This window comes from Cygnus atratus, chromosome 5 (assembly GCF_013377495.2).
Source record: "Cygnus atratus isolate AKBS03 ecotype Queensland, Australia chromosome 5, CAtr_DNAZoo_HiC_assembly, whole genome shotgun sequence".
Classification (NCBI taxonomy): Eukaryota; Metazoa; Chordata; class Aves; order Anseriformes; family Anatidae; genus Cygnus; species Cygnus atratus.
Genome location: NC_066366.1, coordinates 53,825,422 through 53,845,643, shown reverse-complemented (window position 1 = coordinate 53,845,643; position 20,222 = coordinate 53,825,422). Strand labels below are relative to the sequence as shown.

The following is a 20,222-nucleotide window of genomic DNA, read 5'->3' as shown; positions in this document are numbered from 1 at the left end:
AGTCTAAATTCTCTCAGCTTTTCTTCATAGGACAGGTGCTCCAGCTCTCTGATCATCTTCATGGCCCTCCTCTGGACATGTTCTAACAGCACCCAGGTGCAGGACCTTGCATTTGGTCTTGTTGAACTTCATGAGATTCACATGGACCCACCTCTCAAGACCTTGAAGGTCCCTCTGGATGACATCCCCTTCCTACCACTGTGTTGACTTCATTACCCTGTTTGGTGTCATCTGCAAACTTGCTGAGGTTCAATGAACCTGAAACTCAAAGACGAGCCAGTACCGGCTCCATTGTAAGGCTGGTTTTGAGCTGGAAAGATTTCAGTCCAGAAGACTTGTTCCAACCCATCTTTACAACAAACAAAGAGAACAATCTAAAAAATCTGAGAGAGGAAAATGAGGAAACTGGACCCAAGGTTACAAGTCAAGCCTGTCTCCGTATACTTTATGTTTCTACAGAAGTATGTTAGAGGAAAGAAAGTATGAGAAGTATGTTATGGAATGAAACACAGCTTTGATTCTGCCCCCTCAGAAGAGCCAATATTTAGTTTGTTGGATCTAGTCTTATATAGAGGAGAAGGAATGAAATTAAATGAGTATATGTTCTGCTGTCAGTGTATTGAGCTCATTCACACCTGTGGAGATTCTTCAAATTTTTCAATTATTTTCCCAGTATATAATTCCATCATGAATGGAGACAGAATAGGAACGTTAGCCCTCTTTTGCTCAAATACATATTGAGTGGACCTAAAGGAGATGATGGAATATATGGAATATATACTATTATATACTCTTGAGAGTGCCTCTCTTATATAATATATGAGAGATATACTCTTGAGAGTGTTCTACTTACTTTTCGAAGAGTCACTACACAATTTGATTGTCAGATGTATGCAACAAGCAAAATGAAATCATATTTCTCCAGTAAATGAAATGTATCCTTTCAGAACTGTTTGCATGGAATGATTTGAAAAATAAGCATGGTTCTGTTTAGCCATAGTTTATTGTTTATTTATTTGAAGTAAGCAGTTTCTTTCAGCTGCAGACATTAGACCAGTGAGCAAGAAGGCTTGTTCATATATTTTTGTTTTACTTTTATGATCCAAGTGTTAGGAGCTGGGAATTTGGATCTAAAGGGGTTGAATTTACGTATGCAGGACACGTTGTTCAAGGAGATAATACTTACAGTAAACAGAGGTTGCTTAACTGTTGAGTAATGCTACAATAGTTATTTCCAATATTTTGCAAGAAACAATGTTCATGCAATGTTTTACCACTAGCAATTTGTTGGTGGTTTTAATTCCATGCCAAACAAATCTCTAAGGGCTGTAATTTCAAAAACATGGAGTATCACATGTTGGGAACTACACTCTCTTTCTACTTTTGTAAGGTAAGCCATATATGGAAGAGAGACAGTTTCTTTTCTCCTCTTAAAGTTACTTTAATATCTAAATGGTGTAAAAATACCCTTGTGACATCACATATAATCAATTCCATGCACTGAAAGGAGATAAGGGTGCATGCAACTTATATTACAGGTAATTCTGCTTTAAAAAAGTCTTTCTATCAAGAATACAACAGATCACTTCAAGACAGATGTAGTCTGAAGGGGCCATATTTGCCTTCTGTTTTAGCAATGTTCAGGTGTTTACATTATAAGGAGTTCAAACCTAGCAGTATAAAAAATCTATACCATATTAGGAAGTACTTTTTGTCTTAATTCTTTGTACAATATATTTCATTTATTGCGATGAAGATAAGAGTGGAAACAAGTTTAAAGTGCTTGAAAACAAATTATTTTTAAAGCACCCATGGATCTCTCTCTCTCCAGATCCTATTAACATTCATAATATTCCTCTATTTAGTGTACTTCACTGTAGCTATACATTATTGCTAGAAGTTTTCCTTTGACTGGTAATAGGTTGCCATAGTCTAGTGGAGCTCAGCTTTAGTAACCACTCTTACTAAATCAATTTCTTCCCTTTGAGATGGACACGTTCTTATTTTATAGATGGAGGACTAAGGGATAAAGAGGATAGATGGTCTTTAAAACATCTTCTTGTGGTCATCTAAGTGGCAGAAGGAAGCTGGAGATTTTAACTCCTATGCTTTTCCTTTCTCTATTCTTGTGCTATTTATATAGGTATGCATGCCTATATATGAATACAGATAGATTTAGATGTCTGTACTGAAGGGAGATACAGAGCTGAAACAGATTTAATTAAATTCTACTGTTCATTAATCAGAGTTTTGAACCCAGAATACTGGAGACTAAGCATGAATGTTTTGAGGAGAAACTAGGAGTTTTCCAGTTTTTCTGCCACCAGTTTCATAAGTTTCTTTGCTGGTGCAATCCTATCATTGCCACTTTCTTTAAAAATAATGTAAGATCATTTTGGCCTGAAGTAAGAAAATTCATGTGTACTTATTTATGTGGTGTAATGCTGTGCATACCAAAATACATACATAATTATTTTCCTAAACACATCTACATTGTATTAACTGTCAGCAGTTTTTATGCAGTTCCAAAGAGACTGGTCTTGGGTTGCTTCACTTTGTTAAGGCAGTCTGACAAGAACTTTAGGTGGCCCTTGGGAACGGTTTCTTCCAATTTAAACTTCTAGTTTAAGGTATGAGGTACATCAATTTGGTTATTATTTATTTATAATATTTATATTTATAATTTATTTTTTATCAAGCTCACCTCAAATTAGCATTCACTTGCGAAAGTAATTATATTAGTAGGTCATTTCCTTTCTCTATTATTTAGCATTAAATTCCTTGATAAGGAGTAGCAGAGTCGGTATTGAAAAGTGTGGCTACATCTGTGCATTTCAGCACACAAAAAAAACCAACAACAAACCAACCAACCAACCAAACACAACTATTTAGGTATTTCTCCCTCTAGAGTCTGCTTTGCAGACAACATCTGTCTTCAAAATACGACATGTCTAATGTTCCTTGGTGAAGGAAGAAGACAGGAGAAGACTGGCTTTTCATTGAGATATCAAGGTACATGTGGTGGTATATGAAAAAATACTGAGAACAGTTTGCCAGGCTCCTTTTCTATAGGATGCTGGTTAGCATAAAGGCAAGTATACAGTGCTCACAGTAGAGTGGACTATCTGTTCTTAGTTGTGAAAAATGGTCTGACATCTTGTCTTTGGTATGGTGAAAAGAGAGGCTAAGTAGGAAGTAAAGGAAAATACAAACTAAAAGAGCAGAAATTAGTGTAAGAAGGAAGAGGGTTAGGGGGATGAAGAGGTTGAGAGGAGGAGGTGGTGGTGCAGAAGTGAAAATAATACTTCACTAGAGATGGTATATGAAGATGAATGGAGTGAATTGAGCAAACTAGACAGAACACTGATAAAACTGGAAACTAATTCCACTACTGTGGAATTGAGTAACATGCTAAGAATGAGGAAATCCACAGGAGAAAGCAGACAAAAGAAAGGTTGTAACAGGGGGGCATGTCACTGGGGAAATGCTTTTCACACTGATTCATGCACATTTCCTCTGGTGTGTTTCACTGTTTATTGCTCTTCAGAACTGATAACTTTTTGATGGTTGGAAGTCATAATATTTTGTTCCATGAGGAAAAATTTGCTTATGGGATTTCATGGACCTATTCTGTGTACCATTATTTATCATTAACCAGTTCTTCTTACTGCCCTTAAGACCTAAAATAATGCTGGTTTATACAGCACCTCCTAAAGGAACACTCAGCATGAGCAAGCTATAAAACTATACTACAGAGTTTGCCAACCCCTCAAGGGCAGGAACACTTAGTTTTGAACACTTTGGTTTTAGAATGAAAAGCTAAGAATATACTCCATTATTTAAGAGTAACTGAAACATCCCTCATCTTTTTTTTTTTTTTTTTTTTAGAAAAGAACATTTGTTTCAGATATGAAACAAAAGGATAATAATTGAGAGCCATCTGTGGGCTCCTTTAATATACAGGAGCATGAGTTAACTCAAGGAGAACTCATAGAGCGTTGCATTGAAACTTCATGTCAGGGAAGTTTCCAAAACAATGCCTGTAGATTATTTGGAAGTGAAAAAGCAGAAACCATTCCAACTAAAAATCGTCTTCTCTCCAACAGGTATTATGAATAGTTCTGGTGATACTGCATTCCTAGACTCCATGAACAGTAGCAAGTGTCCATATTTGCATTTCTAAACATTTAAGGACACTTAGCACTTCTCATTCCAGAAGAATGGAAGTGCGTTCAGTATAAGCAATGAAGCTGTTTCAATACCCACTTTGGAGCTACACCCATATTATTTGCCAGTGAACAGTGCTTGGACCAGGACAGCTGTGACTTTCTATGTAAATAGAAAAGCTGGACAGGAAAGAGAAAAAAATTACTGAGCAGAAATATAAATGACAGGTGAAAATTTGCAAAGATGCTTATCTCCAATATGAGGGGTTGCTAGGAAGTGATGTTTTAGATTTAATTGCATAGAAGCTGGTTAAAATTCAATTTTGGATAGAGAGGATACATCTAAATACAAAACAAACGTACTTGGCACATAGACAATGATTAGTGGTAAAATTACTCTTAAAATAGCTGGTCATCTGGTTTTCCTGGGTTGTATGTAAAGTTAAAAAAAAAGTCTAAAATTTCACCATTTTGCTCTTGAAAATGGATGACCTTGTCTTTTCATTTTCTGAAGGTGAGTGTATGTGAATGAGATAAGCTAGAATGTCATCTTGCAATATGTCATCTACAGCATGGTGATTTTCCATATGCAGTCTGTTTCCCAGCAGTAAATGCAAACTAAATGAAAAGAAACTTCTCCTTGATGAAAGGTGGAATAAGCTACCTTGCATTTACAGCAGGAGTAGTTTATATGCTATAAGATCACTGCTGTGTTTTACTCCTTACTCTCTGGAATACTGTAAGAGGGAAGAAAATATGAAGAGTCTTGAAATTTAGAGACAATTATCCTTCCCAAGTTTTGCATGGTTCTCAGGATGGTGAGTAATGGGTTGCTTTTCTGCACAGCAGCACAGCTGTACAGCTACTGGATTTGCTTCAACAAAACATCAACTTTTCAGAGAAAATTGGCTCCAGGAAGATAACAGATGTACAAAAGAAAATTGGGAAAGGATAACTCTTAACATCTTTGTATTTTGTTTACTAGACACTTTTAAAGGGAGAAAAAGCCTAAATGTTATGGCAAGTTGCTATTTTTGCCCTTATAAACTAATTTTATCATACCCATTTGTGCATATTATTGCACCACCACAGATAAGAGTGCTGTTGTTGCAGCTTTGCTAGATCACATTCAACCTTACTCTTCCAAGCACTTGTGTCTTTGGTACTATTTAAATGGCAACAAAAGCTGGCAAGAATCTATGGCTTCACTGCTTGTTCTTTTAACGAATGAGAAAAACTCTGGTTAACGCTTTTCTTTGTTTGGTCTATTGTTTTAGTTTGTTTGCAATGAAAATTGCAGACATTTTGCTAGAGAGAATTATGCTTCAGTCTCTCTCTGAAGTTTATTTCTGTTTGCTAACGAAACACCCCTTTTGTGTTTTGTATTTGTTGCATTATGGTAGCAGTCATGGACACTAATTCCCAAACATGGGGTTGTTATTCCTGCTTGGGGATAGAATCACACAAATATAAAAGGCAGAGGAGCTATGAGTTTTGACACAATCCCAGAAATGTTAGAAAAGGAGAGGTCACGATGCCCTTTCAAGTGAGGTGGTGAGTGGAAATGTTTGGGACCTACTGTTCCAGGAAACCTGTTGTCCTCATCAGAGGACCTCTTTGTGGGCACCATATAAACACATAGCAAAAAGCTGACTCCTGTCCTGGAAAGCTAGTTGTCTAATTTACAACTTCTTTTAGCAGCAACAGTCCACAATAAATCTCAAAAGGTTGCTTTCTGTCAACAATTCATCGGGGTTTTCACTGAAGCAAATGTGGAACACCAGCAACACTGAAGTCTGCCTCTGACCTAAACATATTATTGCATGTTTACTGCAGGAATAGCTACAGTAGCCCTACATACTGTCTCTGACAGTGTAATTAAAGTCTGTGCCTACAGAGGCATGTGAGGGTGGGGAAGGAGTCGGTTATACTTCCCAAGAATATTCTCCTGGTCAACAATTTGCAGGTAGGAGGTTTCCTAATGCAGTGGTAAAGATGTGGTATTGAGGTGACTTTGTCTCAGTGGATTTATCTTCCATAAACTTGTCTAGTTTTCCTCTGAACCCATGTGAACTGCTGGTATTCAGAGTATCTGGTATACAGTGTCCCACTGCATATTAAGTTATTATGGGAAAAAAAAAAAGCTATTGTTCTGCTTAGAAGCCCTCATGCACATAGTGAGATAGTCTCTTTGCTGACAAGTCTTAGAACACAAGACAGTCCGGGAGCAGTGAAATTTGCATTTATAGAAAACTGGATTTTTGACATCCAGTGGTTCAAGAATTATGTCAGACCACGATTTTGCTCTTTTTTTAAAAAGAAAAAAAAAATCACTTTTAGATAGGGTATGTCTACAACATGTTTACAGGAGAGATTTTAATTAATTTACCCAGAACTCTATGCTGCTGCTTACATGCTGTACAGCTTAGCTGTACAAATGAACTGTTTACAGCAGTCTTCCTTCTCCTCTGAGGTTTGCCAGGTAAACACACATACTAACTTGCAAAAATGACCACAGTACTCTTCATTTGCTGCATTTTGTTGTTGTTGTTTGCCAGTTTGAATGAGCAATCAAACAGAAACAGAACATATACATGAACAGACATTCATATATCTTGGAAATAAATCTTTACATAGTTTACAAATGCAAATAATTTCAAACGAATGCTTAAAATAATTATTAAATAAGTCTTCATTTTCATGCTGGGCTGAGGTTTTCTTCCACATCTGTAGTAAATTGTCCCAAGGAACATTAACTCAAAAGAACCGGATTGTCTTTTACTAGTATGGTTAGGGTCAATGAATGAGTCGTGAAAAAGCAGTACTGTAATTTTGCAGTTGGTCACAGGAAAAAAAATGGTCTTATATATTTCAGAAAATAAAATGCATAAAAATTATTTTCTTTAGCAGGAGCTTTAGTTGCACTAAGTCTTCTGCCACCTTTTAAGCAGACTATCTTCTGTGTCTGAAGGGATCCTATAAATGGATAGAAAGTTGTGAAACAGAACAATGGTAGAAGTATATCTGTCAGAGAGTGTCAGCTGGACAATTTTTCAGGAAGTGACTGATGGTTAAAGTTTCTGTATTGTGCATATTAACTCCGGTTGACTTTTGTAGCCTAGATTCAACTTCCATATTACCCAGTATAGCTTAATGAGCAAATTGTCCCTTAGCTACATAAGGGAGTATGTAGTACCAATTCCTGCTGACTTTCCTCTCTGAGTTGCATAAATAATTGTTCTTTCTGAATTTTTCCTTTGCCTTTATTTTATTATATTTTTTTTTAAGGGGTAGAGACTACTGCTGTCTTCCTGGGTGTTGTGGGGAGAGCTCTACTACTCTGGTAGAAATCAAGAAAACCTACATTATAGAAGAATGCTTTCTTAATGGAATTATCTTACAAAGTAAGTATGTGTCTCAGGAGAGTGTTTCTTCACCTCAAGGCAGATTGTGTATAAAACAAAAGTCAAGTGAAAGCACAATTTGAAGAGCCTGATTATAGACTAAGATTTGAATGAAATAGGACACGTTAAAATAACGGAGAAGGGTAAACCAATATGAACCAGCCTTCTTAAAAAGGGAAAAAAATATATAGTCATCTGGGATAATACTTGTATAGGGAGAGAGAAATGAACCAAAGTAAAAACTATATTAGTCTTGCATATATTCCAAAGAATAGCTATGGTTATAGAAAATAGCTAAACAGCTATGGGAGTTAGGTTCTGCTTTGGTATTTGTGTCCATCTGTGGTATTTCTGCACATGGCCACATATAACTATGGCCAGTGAAGTCAGCTTTTTGGAAACATCTCTAGAAAAACGTGTTCTGGTGCTGTGTGTACTAGTGCTGAGTTTCATGGTTTCTGTCTTGCATTGTAAAAAGGCAGTGACCAAAGAAATAGAGGAATAGAGTAAACCTGATTTTCAGTTTTAAGATAGACACATAAGGAAGAAGTATCTGACCTACAATATATTTTGAAAAAACAAGCTATACTTATTCAAGAATTAAATATTGTATGCATATCTGTTAATAGAAAGCAAATCAATCTGTATCTTGTGTGGCCATTGTTTTTGTTCAAAACTGCTCACTTTTCTTCAAGCATTTCTCTCTGTGCTGTTTTACCATCTGTTTATGAATATAAGTAAATATTGTTATTGTAAAGATACTCTCTAGTCTGGCTGGTAACGTGTGATCCAAATTAAATCCTAGCTCTCTAGGGAGTTGCTGATTTTTAGTGGTTCTGAGTATGTGAGACTGAGAGTGTGTATGAAAACCAAAAAACACCAAGGTATTTTTTATTTATTTATTTATTTTTGCATTAGAGACCTTGCCCCTACATGGGGACGGGGTGCTAGAAATCTGGGTGCATGATGTAAGTGTATGGAAGTTCTGCTTACATATGGAGTGAATTAGGAAAGGCTGAGAGAGAAAAATACTACATTTTCCAGTGTCCATCATTATGAAAGTGGAATAAGCGTTAAGCAGCTGCCAACTTTACATGCTGAGCAGAATACTGACAGTAAGCTTGTCATCCTTAAGTTGCTTATTTTACCAATATGTTTCTCTTTGTTCTTGATGGGGGGAAAATTTTAGGCAATCTTAAATATATTAAGCATTGCAGTTTGAATGGTTTAAATGGAAAATTTAGCCACATTAATAGTGTATCATCTTTTTTTCTATTAATGAAAAAATAATGGCAAGGGTTACAGGACATAATTTAAATATAACCAAGTTAAACAGGGACAGAGTGGCCCCATGATAGGAAAAGAATTAGTCCAAGACAGCTTGAGAGGAAACAAAGCCACGGCGGATCTATTTTCTGCATCCGTAAATAAATACAAAATGAATAACTCAAAATTGACCTGAGAGACTCTCCCTGGTTTTGGAGGAGACAATTCACTGGAAATGTCAGCATAACAACAGGAATATGTCAGGTGTAAGTGATAAAAGAATTGAGTTCTTAAATAGGAATCAGAAAAATTAATTAAAATAGCATCAGCAGTATATGTAATGATGTCCTTTATGCCTATAATTACCTACATGATATAATTCTTAGTCAGTAAAGGAAAACAGGGAAAGATTTTCTTATTTTTCTGCATTATTTTACAATGTGAAATTAGACCAATTTTCCAGATGTCTCTGTTATGTATCCAGCTGGGCAAGCCAAAAGGGTATTCTGCTCTTTCATTGAATAGAGTTCTTTGTAAATTAAACACAATACTTTTATTAAGCATTTGGCGCAGCAGCTACCTGAACTGATATAGACAAAGCAGATGAAAAATATCCAAAATTAATGTCATGTGTTTTCTGTTGTGTTCAGAAATATTTTCTTGATTGAAGTATGAAATGTTACTGTGAACTGAAATAAAACTTTAAGATAGCAATATCTAGGACTTAATTTCCAAAGTTTTAGAATGCAAAAGGTGTGCAAAACATACTTTGTGAACAATCAGATAATTCCAATATAAATAATGAAACATATTTCAATGAAATTACTGGAGATCAAGTGAAGCTGTTCGCAAATGATTAAAACGCAGTTGCACAATTTGAAGCAACACTGAGTGTGGAATCAGACTGTAAACCTCGTGAAAAGAGAAATATTCAGAAGTTTTAAACAAGTAAACACAGGCCTGAATCAATGCAGTTTGGACTCTTATCCAAAGGTACCCCAAACTTTGGAGCTATGCACCATGTGTGATGATAGTACACCATCCAGATAACTTCCATGATTCAAACTGCTGTATAATGAATATCCCTGTCTTATATTATGAACCCTATGTCCTCTCCTCTGGGCAGCAGAAACAATTTCAACTGTATACCCTGTGTATGGCTAAAAATAAATCATTTCATTTACTCTCTTAGTTCCAAAGTTAAACTCAAAGTGCTAAAATCAAAAAGAAGTGTTTCCACTAAATATACACCAGCCTTTCCACTAGCTCTTTTATGTTTTTTCTTTCTCAATATTTCTCAGTATTTCTCTTGATTTGGCAGGTAAGCCTGTTTATACAGGCGCTGACCATGGTTACCTTCCATTGGTTTTACTTTTGCAGGAGCTAATCAGAACTTTGTAGAATCAGGCTTTTCACTTACTAGAGTTATTTTAACTAAAAGAGAAATGAAGAGAAAGAGGAGAAAGAAAACATTAAGCTTTTTTTTTGTTTGTTTTGTTTTGTTTTTAAACAAATGTATTTTAAAGTATATTTGCATAATGGCAGCATTCTTATTTAAGGCTTTTTAGGAAAAAAAACACAAACGTAATAATCTGCAGAACTTCTGCTATAAAAAGCAGCACTCCAAGATCTAGTAGTTTAAACATGCTAATATATAAAATAGCTGTAGTTTAGAAATGCAAGCCTGTGAGATTCAGCCTTCTGTTGCTTTCTGAATCACTGGTCTGATCTACAGAATCTAGCGTTTGATATTTCTAGTTTCAGCTTTATCTGAGGCACTTCAGTGTACAATTTATTTGGGAAAAGTACATTTTGTCTAATAACACAAAAACTGACAGAACTGATTTTGTTAAAAAGTAAGCAAAAATTACTCTGGACTGAAATGGAATATGGAAAGTATTAGCACAAGCATTTTTTTTTTAGTACTACAATTATAACAAGTTTGCAGCCTTCATATACTCAAACTGACATCAGTCTGGAATGACTTTTCCAGAAAGTATAGTATGGCACAGAAAAGACTAACATGTGTAGGTATCCTCACCAGTGGCATGCTGAACAATGAAACATGTGGTTTAGTTGTTTGGTATTTTAAAAAAGAAAATGCTACAGACATGAGTCTGCTTCTCTTTGCTACATTCGTCCAGAAGGTTGGACACTACATCGCAATGGCTAGTTTAAATGTGTCTGGTGTCCATCATTAACGTAGTTCTATCTTACATCATGGTATAAAGCGATCTTGTGATTTTTAAATAGTTTCCCCAGATTAAATGTAATCATGAAAGTCATGAAGAATATTTTAAATCATCATGATTATATAGATAGATTCTAGTCTTTGTGTGTATACATGATATACATAATTAGAGCAATACGCTACATTCAAACCAATTGCAATCATGAAATTACTCTTGCCCATTAAACTGTACAAGGGGGATCTGATTACACCCTTTTTATTTTTGAGTTCCTTGTAATTCCCAAGACCTCAAATGCTTCAAACCAGTTGTAGCAGTAGGACTTTTAATTATACTGTTTACTGAGTGACATATAGCTTCTTAGTCTGAATTAGTCCTGGGCAAACAGATAAGAGTAAAGTGAACTAAAAAACTAAATGCAGAAAAGTTGTGTACAGAACTGAATGCCTTGATTTAAAACACTCTCCTGGTAGTTTTCTTGTATGTTGCTATGGTAAATATATATATATATATATATATATGTTTTTGTTACAAGTTTTCTAAAGTGACAGATGTCCTTTAAAGTAGCTTTTCTGTGCTTTCACCTTTAGTTTTGAAAAACAAGTTTTTGATTTGTAATTTCTGTATGCTGAAAAAGGCAACTCATTGTCTTCCTGTAGTGATTGCAATCCATTCCCAATAAAAATGCATCTGGACAGAACCTTTTCTAGGGAAGGGTCTAGCCTGCATTTATTATAATATGTCATTAAGCAGCTTTCTGTTGTTGAAAAAATAAACATGAAATTCTTGAACTAGCTGAGAAATTAATGAAAAGTGTATTTGATGAATTGTGTTTTTATTTTCTTTTGAATTCAAATTTGGAAAATATGCACACCTTTAATTTTGAAATAAGCTGTGCCATTAAAAATATGCCAGTTCCCTTAATTGCACAGGGAATACTTGATGTACTTTTACTTATGGTAGAGAATGTTATTGGTTATTAGTATCTTACAGCGAGATGATCTGAACCTTATTTCCATCACAGTGTCAGTTCTGTGCCATAGGTGTTTTTAGAATGTGAACAATAGAAGTACACCAAAAGTGTCAAAGCAAGACTGTCTTAAATTTTGCTCTTTGCAGATGGCATTTCTAACTGTACAGGCTAATTTGTTTGTTAACTGCATATTATCAATAGCTAAAAATTCAACAGACCCTAATCTTGGTGCTTCTCAGCTTAGTAGCACTTTACATAACCATACAGCTTCTTTGAAACAAGCAGAAACTTGGGGCAAGAATCCAGGACAGTTGCAAAAGCATAGATTGTTTTGTCTCGAAGTAGTTGAGTAGTTGCTGAGTATGATTTTTCATAATCATCTGTGTTTCTAAGTTCACATTATATCTGCTAAATTTCTCTCTCTTTCATACTCAGGATTAAAATAATTGTTCAAATAGACCTCACAAATCTCTGGTGACCTCCTTAATAAACCCCTGAGTGTGAGATGAAATTTGAAGATTTATTTTTAATATCAGCATTTTGCAGGAAATAATCTTTATATAATTTAGTCCATGCTCCTATACAGTAGAAGTTACATAATTTAAACTAGTTACTCATGGATTGAGCCAAATTACCTTTGATTAGAAGTTGTAGTTCAGAAAGACATCTAGTCTTGATTTAAGAATGCAAAGAGGTGAAGAATCCATGCCAGGCTAGTTTGCTCTAGCAGTCATTGTCCTCTGTATCTCTACAGGCACTGCCTGAACAATCACTTTCTGCTCATGCTAAGTATTCCAACACTTGCTGTATGATTTAATATATCTTTGTAGAGTCAGTTGACAGAAATTGTGGCAGCATTACATGGAAAACCTCAAGTCCTTTGAGAGGAAATATTGTGGATGAGGTAGATCATTTGCTTCAACACAAACCCTCTTAAGGACTTCTTTTGCTTAAAAGAGGCCTGAGAAGATTTACCAAACTCTCCCTGAATAGGGAAGGCAAGAAGTTCCTTCTAGAGCAGTTAGTACAAATAGCTAGCCTAGATGCACTGAGTCTCTCTGCTGCTGCAGAAACCTGTCTGCCTGAACCACTTATAGAATGTGTCGCAAGTAGCTAATTTAGGTATCTAACTCAGATCCTTGTGTTGGGATTGTTTGTAAAAATACTCACAGCAGTGGATCAACGACATTCCAAGTGGTATCTTTTTGTGTCTATTTTAGAGAATTTGATTACAGAATTACCTATACCAAGCCCATTTCAAGATCTCTGAATTTGACATAATGCAATGTGCTTTTTACACAAGGATTTCTGTTAGCCTATGTTCTGTTAATCTGTTCCTTGGATCAAATGATATCAGTAGTCAGAGTTTCAAATCTGGATTCACTTTGACCAGATCTTCTTCAGTCCTCTGAAAAATTAGTGCAGTTTTCTTGCTGGCATCAATTAGTATATGTTATATCTTCCATTAGAAAAAAGGCTAATGGCAGTTGCCTAAAAATTCCAGTCCATACAGCATGAACTGTTGCTATGGCTGACTTTTAGATCACCTGCAACTTCTCAGAGATTGGTAAATTTTTGTTGTTGTTGTTGTAGTTAGCTTGTACAATTAAAAAGGAAAATTTACAGTTCTTTGATTTTAGTGCTGTAATAAAAATGATCCACTTTTCTCAAAAATCAGCCGTTCAACCTGAGGTGTTCATCATTTCAAGGGAATGAACAGTGGCTAATCTCAGCACCAAAATTTGAACTTTATGTAATATTCATGACCAGGCCATCAAAGTGTGAGAGGGACATCTTTACAAACTTGTAAATCTAGGCTACATAAATGCTTATATGCTGGGTCCCACTGAAAAACGTGATTCCCGCATAGTACTTAGAGTATCCTTCACCAAAGTTAACTTTTTTTTTCTTTTTTCTGCAACCTGACAGCCATTTGCATTCTCAACTGAAGCAATAAATAAATAAATAAATAAATAAAAATAAACAGTGCAAATTATCCTGAAAATGAATGCTGACCAAAAAGGCCAGCTGGTGTAAGAGGAAGCAATTAGTACTCACTGCACCTGAAGGCACAGGGGTAAATCATGAACTCTACAGGGCTTGCTTACACCCAGAGAGGAGTGGGAGGGCAGTCACCCCCTTCCCACACTTAACCAGGTTGAGACAGACAACTCAGCCAGATCTTGTACATGAAATTTCCTCCCACTAACAAGAAGAACTGACCTATTTTTAAAGCACTTAGGATGTTTTGTTAGCTCTAGTAGTAATAATAATGAAATTATTCATATAACTTCTCTCTGCCTAGACAGATCTATATCTAGCTGGAAAAGAAGAAAACAAAAAGAAGGGAAACAGATTCATTTCTGAATTCTGACATCTCTAAGTTTCCAAAGTTTCATGGAGTTCCCACCACCCACCATGCTGAAATGATACCAGCGTATGTGATGTTGGCGGAACATGAAGCTTATAACAAGTGTGCACCATTATTATTTTTTGGATTGCACCAGGCACTCACTGTCATGTTTAGCAGTCAGTGCTCAAAGGTGACTATATTTGGCCAGAGCTGGTACTGAAAGCTAGAATGGTTCAACTACAGAAACCAAACTCAAATTCAGTGTGAAAGAAACAGATGTGTCCCCAAACTCCTGCAGATCAGCACAGCACTCCTGTCCTGTCCCACTCAAATACCTATGCTCCTGCACCTTTGTACTATAGATTGAATACCTTCAGAGTGATTTGTACTTCCAGTGCAAGCAGTGTTCCTCCTGCAGTAATTACATTCCCTCAGCTCCTTGAGACAACCAGTGCCATCCACTACTCAGCACAAGCTGCAGGCACTCTCTCATAAGCATCTGCCATCTGTGTCCTTCCACCCCCCAGAGAAGTTGCCCACTTCCTGAGCAGCAGCTCTTCCACCTTGGCTACCCCAAGTCAAGTAGCCACACTGAGCCTTTCGGTAGAGCAAGCAGCCCTCTTCTTGCTAAGGTGTTATTTTCTACCTTCCAGTTCAAGGTGGCTGCTGCTCAAATGGATGAGTAGGGATTGAACATTCAAGTGGGCTTCAAGTGTTTAGGCAGCAGCTGGTGATCAAATGGTTCCTGCTGAACATCTCTGGGTTGTGGGAAGCAGGCTGCAGGAGGCTTGCTGTGCTATAATTACACCTATTCCTGAAGTTACAGTTACTCAAACAGACAACAAAACACACACACACATATACACCCAAAAATAAAATAAAATAAAAATAAAAAAGCCCCAAACAAAAAAACACAACAATCCCGCCAAAAGCAATAAAAAAAAAAACTTAGCCTTTGCTGTCATATGTTGTGCAGTATAATAGGTGTGCATATGCACTAACATAAACAAAGGTCCCCAAGCACTGGCACTTAAAAAAATTAGACAATACTGTCATGAAAGGCATACCTATGACATACACCATGAGTATCCAGTTTGGAGTGTGAGAGCTCTCTGGCCAAGATCTGTGGGTAAGAGACTTATGGCATATTGGAGCTTTTTGGTTTAACACTCATCATAGATTAATTCTAAGTCTCCTAGTAATGTTGTTCTGAAATTTTTATTCCAGGTACAGTCTTGTCACGTATAGGAAATTTGGTCAGCACTGAATGACAAGTGTGATTCCTTAGACTTCCCTCTTCTTTCTATTCTTACTGTTAAAAGGTACATTTGTGCATTGTTTCTTATTTGTGAGTCTTTGACTGTGAGACTAAGTCTGCTGTACTTAGTATCAGGAATATAAATGCTTCAGCTCCACTGTGAAAGTAAAGAGCATGACTGCCTTACTGACTGTTTTTCTTTCAGTGGTTCCTATCTCTCCACAGGCACAGTGCACCTCTGTCGAAATATTTGGTGGTGTTCCATGTTTCTGGATGTCTTAAGCTTTGCTCAGGACTGTGATTTAGAACTGTTGTATTTCCAGAAATTCAAAAAGGAACTCCAGAAAATGTGTATCCAGATGTCCTTGTTAGGTTGAGGAGAGGAGGTGGAAATACCAGGTATCAGTGGGTGTAACAGTGTTTTACTGAAGTAATTGCTTGAAGCTTTCTTCTTCTACACTATGCCCTGGATATTTATCTATTCCTTACTTCTGTTTATATTCAAACTCTTTTCCACCTGAGCATCCATCCCATCAACCTCTTTTCCCACTCCAAAGCTGTGTATCTGTAGGAATGGCTACTGATAAATCCATCGCTGTTTCTAAAGCTATGGATTTATATACCTTCCCTGTGTCCTCTTTCACTTCCTTGGATGCTAGCGCCTGCTAGCTGGCTGAACTTATCCCCTCTCTTGGATCTGCCCTCAGAAATAAATATGCCCCAGCTCTTATTTCTGGCAGAACTCTAAGGAAACCTGGACACAGTTTCCAGTGATCAAAAATCTGCTCAGATGGCAAAAAAACAAAAACAAGACAATTTGGGATAAAGAGTCCATATAGAGCCCTGTTTTAACTGTTGTTCTTCAGTTCTTGATTTATTTTACTCCTGGTACACTTTGCTCTTGGTTCTGCAATCATTCAGGGGCAAGAAGGCCAACTCCTGAAGGCCCACTTAATTCAGCATCTGTGGTCTAACTGATCAGTGTTACGTAAGATGAACTTCAGCATAACATAACCAGTCCCAACTGAAAGGTACGTTGCTGCACAACATATGCAAAATACATGATCATAGGAAGGATCAACAAATTGCTTGGCTTCATTCTCCAATTCTATAATCTCTTCCATGTGGGAACATCCCCACACCCAGGCAGTACCCCAGTGGCCTCCATGAAGTTCTGTGCTCTCTTGTTGTGGCGCTGTGCATAAAGTGGCAGCATTAGGGATTGTCCTTGACAGGACTTTTTTCTAAAACATTTGTTTCCACAGGCAATTTTGTGGATCTTTAGTGAGATGGAGGGAGAAGACTGAAGAAGAAGAGAATGAACTTGGGTTTGTGCCAGAACATGTGGTAGATAGTAGTAGTCTGATTTCTACAATGGAGGTGTTGCAGCCAATGAACTCAGTATTTTTCGTATTAATGAATTTTAAGGTTGGCAAGAAGCTGAGTAGACAAACACAACAAGCGTAGCTAGGAAGGCTGAGAAATACTCTGTTAATATTGTTGTATTTCTCCTCTCCCTGTCCCAGTATTTGTATGTATACAGAAAACCCTGTTTCCTTTTAACTCTATGCAGATTAAACAGTGAGATGATAAACAACTTAAAGTGACCAGTTTGACAACACTTTAGAAATGCTATATCCGGAGATAATTTTATGCTTAAACTGAGTTATGTGTGGCACACTGCAAATTAATGATTTAGGCCATGAAACTAAAAATAAGATAAAAAAGTATTTCTTGTCATTCAGCCACATGTGTTTCAGAACGCATTGTGTTTTAGAATCACTGGATGCAATTTTTGCTATTGACACCTGCTGGGAAGACAGAAATTGGCAGGAAAAAAAAAAGTAGTTTAAAAAAATGTAATTCTCTTGATATTTTCCAGAGTGGCATTTAACTAATCTTAATTAATTAATTAATTAATTAATTTTTGCAAGGTACTGACTTGAACATCCATGTTGATTTTACTCAGGGACAAGAAACTTCCCTTCCCTTCCCTTCCTCCTTCCCTTCCCTTCCTCCCTCTCCTCTCACTTTTTTTCAAGCTCTTCAACTTTGCAAAGTCTGCTGAATGAAGGCAGTATTTGTTTGTAGTAGAGTCTTCTTCAAGTTTGTGAAGGCTTCCATTAGAACTACTGAAGAAAGATAAAATGTTTTGCACATTTACCATTGTGTATTCTGTTGTAGTTCTAATTTCAACCCCAATATATTTGCTTTGCATTTGTGCTTTGAGTTGGTTTCACTGATGAAGACATAATAAATTATACATAAAAGAGTGATTTGCTAAGATGATGTTCATTAGGCAGTTCTTCTAACTTGCGAGGCATCAGAAACCATATGCTTTGTGCGTTGGTTTACAGCTGTAAAACAGACATGAAATTACCAAATGAAGGCTTGGTGCCAGTTTCCAGTGAAGCCAATGGCAGAACTCCATTTATTTTAGTGGTTCAGTGTGAAACATCACAACCATCCAGAAATTAAGAGATTTTGTCTTTGAGCCAAAACCTCAGATTTGCAATGCAGAAAATACAGATAAAAAAAAAAGAAAAAAAAACTTTAAATTTTCTTTCTTTTTTTTTTTTTTTAACGAAGATATGAAAAAATGTCATCTGTTTTTCAGTCATTTTTGTCCATTCTGTATCCTCGTATTGCAAACCAAAGTTTAATAACCCTGACCTGTCATGTTATAAGGAAAAAGGAGGCTGTAATGTCCAATGTTTCTGGTGGCCCCATTGATCTATAAAGTAGCATGGCTATGCAAGTGCCTTATATCTGCTTACTGGGTTGGACGGAGAGGTTATATCCATGGGTGCTCGTGAAGTTTCAATGGATAATGCCCTCTTTCTGATTCTGTTTAGAAGGTAATGCTGAGCTCAGGTATCAAGAATAGACCATTTTTGTTTTATCAGAAGAAACTGGCCCAAGCTGGAAAGGAAGAATTTGGAGAAAAGTGCCCACCCTTTGCTAAAATTCTAAGTAATATTACTTTTGAACAAATTGGTTCTGTAAGTCCTGTACGCAAGAACAAAATTTTTAATATGCCTTCAAATTAATGATGGAAGATTTCCAAACTGTTGAAGACATTTCAGAACATACATACCCATCCTTGTGAAAGAAAGATGATTGATTGGGTCCCTGTCATACTTTTCTTGTTTGTTTCCTGAAAGTGGGAGCAAATAAGAGAAAAATGTGGAAGTGCTTATCCACCTTTTAAAAGATTTCTGCCCCTTTTATCTTGTCTAAAGAAAAAGAAACTAGACTGGTGGTTTATAGACTGAAAGCATTCACTGTCTAAGTAAGCTTGAGCCTCTGAGCAGGGAGTCCATAATGGACTTAAAGCAAAAACCTATCCCTAATCCTGGACATCATGAAGCAGAGAATGTTAGAGTCATTTACAGCTGCCTGGCATTGTTGATGGGGGACAAATTGAAATCTCTGGTCTGCCAGGCTTGTCAACACCTTTGAAATCTGCTGCCTAGTCTGGATCCCCAAAGGAGTGCTTGGAGAGAGTGAAAGAGCCAAACCAACAGCCAAAGACAGAGTCCACCTACTTGTCCCGTTTTCTTCCTTTGTCTTTTTTTCTTTTCTGCTTTTATAATTGCCTTTCTTTTTGCTCGTTCTTATCCCAACACTAATGTTGTAAAATTGGTAAGTGGTTTAATTAGAAGATTTATTAACTTGTGTTTTCAATCTTTTACTGAGAAAAAATACCAAAAACCTAACATCAAAATAAAAGCTATTACACAATCCACTAGTTGGGTGCAGTCTGTCCCCTTTGAATTCTATGGCTAAATTCCTGTTGGCTTTCATGGGAGCCTATTAAGGAACAAGCTCTTGTTATTTTGTAATATGCATGCCACATGGGGTCTCAATTTAGTCACTTAACTAAAGGCACCTAAACAAGTGGCCTTTTTTTAGTGATGTGAATAACTCAAGTGGCTAAATGGGAATACATGTGCCTAATTTTAGTACATCCACAGTTGAGTATGGTAACCACAGTCTGGTTTCAAAACTTCATCTATACAGGTTGGCATTTATCAGTCACTGAGGATGGCTTGACAATCTGTGTGTGCATCAAAAACACTTCTAATGAAAAATAAACTTCCCATAAATCCAAAATAAAAGCAGATAATAAGGGAGAGAAGTAAATATGAAACATAAATCTGGGATTAGCTTGACAACAGTAGTTAAAGCTTGTCTTAGGCTTTGCTTCATGATAGTAATTAATTGCCTCTTTTCAGTGTATTTCTAATATCGCAAATTATTAATGCTGTAAAAGTATAAAGTAATTTAAGCTGTCATCAAAACTTGGATAGTGTTTTCCTGGAGCAGCACACTGCAGAGAATTTGGTAAATATCCAAGAACTAGTAAATTTAGAGCACAAAATGTTTAATGCACTTGGTTATTAAACACCAAACTATAAACAAGTGCTTCAGTATTTGGAAAATTATGACCTCCAATATAATATCATTTTAAAAAATAGTTTCCAAGTCACAGTAATATAAACTAAGAATTTACAAAACCGTTGTTCGCTCTTTTCATAAGGTGAATATTGAAATTTGTCTTGTCAATTTAAGGATTAAAGTCAGATTTTTTTATTTTTTATTTTTTGTTA

At 36.3% G+C, this 20,222-nt stretch overlaps 1 long non-coding RNA gene across 40 annotated transcripts in view; it reads left to right on the top strand.

The window, feature by feature from the left end:
- LOC118250285 (uncharacterized) overlaps window positions 1-20,222 on the top strand; it is a 223,119-nt gene that overhangs the window by 157,978 nt on the left and 44,919 nt on the right. For 23 of the 40 annotated variants that reach the window (XR_007708310.1, XR_007708311.1, XR_007708283.1 and 20 more), the window contains one exon: window positions 7,455-7,570. The exons of 4 other annotated variants lie outside the window; for them this stretch is intronic. This is a non-coding gene — a long non-coding RNA (uncharacterized LOC118250285). Of the gene's footprint in view, window positions 1-17; window positions 1,168-7,454; window positions 8,332-15,578; window positions 15,698-20,222 lie in introns of those variants that run through there. 13 more of the 40 variants (XR_004779385.2, XR_004779383.2, XR_007708295.1 and 10 more) reach the window with 13 other exon arrangements.